The 2,500-nt window shown below is 37.6% G+C and overlaps 4 non-coding genes across 4 annotated transcripts; all 4 read left to right on the top strand.

The window, feature by feature from the left end:
- Nucleotides 1–385: 385 nt before the first annotated feature.
- On the top strand, nucleotides 386–504 carry LOC132135989 (5S ribosomal RNA). Its single transcript, XR_009430899.1, has one exon. It is a non-coding gene; the product is annotated as a 5S ribosomal RNA (ribosomal RNA).
- An 84-nt stretch (nucleotides 505–588) lies between these two features.
- Nucleotides 589–707, top strand: LOC132136564 (5S ribosomal RNA). Its single transcript, XR_009431422.1, has one exon. It is a non-coding gene; the product is annotated as a 5S ribosomal RNA (ribosomal RNA).
- Nucleotides 708–1,203: 496 nt separating this feature from the next.
- LOC132136563 (5S ribosomal RNA) lies at nucleotides 1,204–1,322 on the top strand. The gene has a single exon (XR_009431421.1). It is a non-coding gene; the product is annotated as a 5S ribosomal RNA (ribosomal RNA).
- Nucleotides 1,323–1,919: 597 nt separating this feature from the next.
- On the top strand, nucleotides 1,920–2,038 carry LOC132136561 (5S ribosomal RNA). The gene has a single exon (XR_009431419.1). It is a non-coding gene; the product is annotated as a 5S ribosomal RNA (ribosomal RNA).
- The last annotated feature ends 462 nt before the right edge of the window (nucleotides 2,039–2,500 follow it).

Genomic DNA, 2,500 nt, shown 5'->3' with positions numbered 1-2,500 from the left:
TCTAAGAGTTTTGCATAAGTAAAAAAAAAAAAAAAAAAAAAGAGTCAATGCCCAGTCTTAGAAAACCGAAACAGGTTTGGGCCTGGTTAGTACTTTTGAAAATTTTCACTAATTGTCTAATAATCTTGCAAAAAAAAAAAAAAAAAAAAGAGTCAATGCCCAGTCTTAGAAAACCGAAACAGGTTTGGGCCAGGTTAGTACTTTTGGAAATTTTCAGTAATTATGTAATAAATTTGCAAAAAATTTTTTAAATAAATAAAGAGTCAATGCCCAATCTCAGAATCTAAGCAGGTTTGGGCCCAGTTAGTACTTGGATGGGAGACTACCTGGAAATACCGATTATAGTGGCTGATCTTTAAATAGCCCTCTCTTTGCAGCCTCGTTCGCTTACGGCCATACCAGCATGGCTATGCCCGATCTCGTCTGATCTCGGAAGCTAAGCAGGTTTGGGCCTGGTTAGTACTTGGATGGGAGACCGCCTTGGAATACCAGGTGCTGTAAGCTTTTAGGTTTCCTTCTCTACTTATATAATGCACTGGCAGTTATAGTGGCTGATCTTTAAATAGCCCTCTCTTTGCAGCCTCCTTCGCTTACGGCCATACCAGCCTGGCTATGCCCGATCTCGTCTGATCTCGGAAGCTAAGCAGGTTTGGGCCTGGTTAGTACTTGGATGGGAGACCGCCTGGGAATACCAGGTGCTGTAAGCTTTTAGGTTTCCTTCTCTACTTATATAATGCACTGGCGGTTATAGTGGCTGATCTTTAAATAGCCCTCTCTTTGCAGCCCAGTACTTTTGGAATTTTTCAGTAATTATCTAAGAGTTTTGCATAAATAAAAAAAAAAAAAAAAAAAAAAAGAGTCAATGCCCAGTCTTAGAAAACCGAAACAGGTTTGGGCCTGTTTAGTAGTTTTGGAACTTTTCACTAATTGTCTAATAATCTAGCAAAAAAAAAAAAAAAAAAAAAAGAGTCAATGCCCAGTCTTAGAAAACCGAAACAGGTTTGGGCCTGGTTAGTACTTTTGGAAATTTTCAGTAATTATGTAATAAATTTGCAAAAAAAAAAATTAAATAAATAAAGAGTCAATGCCCAATCTCAGAATCTAAGCAGGTTTGGGCCCAGTTAGTACTTGGATGGGAGACTGCTTGGAAATACCGATTATAGTGGCTGATCTTTAAATAGCCCTCTCTTTGCAGCCTCCTTCGCTTACGGCCATACCAGCCTGGCTATGCCCGATCTCGTCTGATCTCGGAAGCTAAGCAGGTTTGGGCCTGGTTAGTACTTGGATGGGAGACCGCCTGGGAATACCAGGTGCTGTAAGCTTTTAGGTTTCCTTCTCTACTTATATAATGCACTGGCGGTTATAGTGGCTGATCTTTAAATAGCCCTCTCTTTGCAGCCCAGTACTTTTGGAATTTTTCAGTAATTATCTAAGAGTTTTGCATAAATAAAAAAAAAAAAAAAAGAGTCAATGCCCAGTCTTAGAAAACCGAAACAGGTTTGGGCCTGTTTAGTAGTTTTGGAACTTTTCACTAATTGTCTAATAATCTAGCAAAAAAAAAAAAAAAAAAAAAAGAGTCAATGCCCAGTATTAGAAAACCGAAACAGGTTTGGGCCTGTTTAGTAGTTTTGGAACTTTTCATTAATTGTCTAATAATCCAGAAAAAAAAAAAAAAAAAAAAAGAGTCAATGCCCAGTCTTAGAAAACCGAAACAGGTTTGGGCCTGGTTAGTACTTTTGGAAATTTTCAGTAATTATGTAATAAATTTGCAAAAAAAAAAATTAAATAAATAAAGAGTCAATGCCCAATCTCAGAATCTAAGCAGGTTTGGGCCCAGTTAGTACTTGGATGGAAGACTGCTTGGAAATACCGATTATAGTGGCTGATCTTTAAATAGCCCTCTCTTTGCAGCCTCCTTCGCTTACGGCCATACCAGCCTGGCTATGCCCGATCTCGTCTGATCTCGGAAGCTAAGCAGGTTTGGGCCTGGTTAGTACTTGGATGGGAGACCGCCTGGGAATACCAGGTGCTGTAAGCTTTTAGGTTTCCTTCTCTACTTATATAATGCACTGGCGGTTATAGTGGCTGATCTTTAAATAGCCCTCTCTTTGCAGCCTAGTACTTTTGGAATATTTCAGTAATTATCTAAGAGTTTTGCATAAAAAAAAAAAAAAAAAAAAAAGAGTCAATGCCCAGTCTTAGAAAACCGAAACAGGTTTGGGCCTGTTTAGTAGTTTTGGAACTTTTCACTAATTGTCTAATAATCTAGCAAAAAAAAAAAAAAAAAAAGAGTCAATGCCCAGTCTTAGAAAACCGAAACAGGTTTGGGCCTGGTTAGTACTTTTGAAAATTTTCACTAATTGTCTAATAATCTTGCAAAAAAAAAAAAAAAAAAAGAGTCAATGCCCAGTCTTAGAAAACCGAAACAGGTCTGGGCCTGTTTAGTAGTTTTGGAACTTTTCACTAATTGTCTAATAATCTAGCAAAAAAAAAAAAAAAA

Source organism: Carassius carassius, unplaced genomic scaffold (assembly GCF_963082965.1).
Source record: "Carassius carassius unplaced genomic scaffold, fCarCar2.1 SCAFFOLD_60, whole genome shotgun sequence".
Taxonomy (NCBI): domain Eukaryota; kingdom Metazoa; phylum Chordata; class Actinopteri; order Cypriniformes; family Cyprinidae; genus Carassius; species Carassius carassius.
The sequence above is the reverse complement of the archived record's forward strand: the minus strand, read 5'-3'. Positions and strand labels throughout refer to the sequence as shown.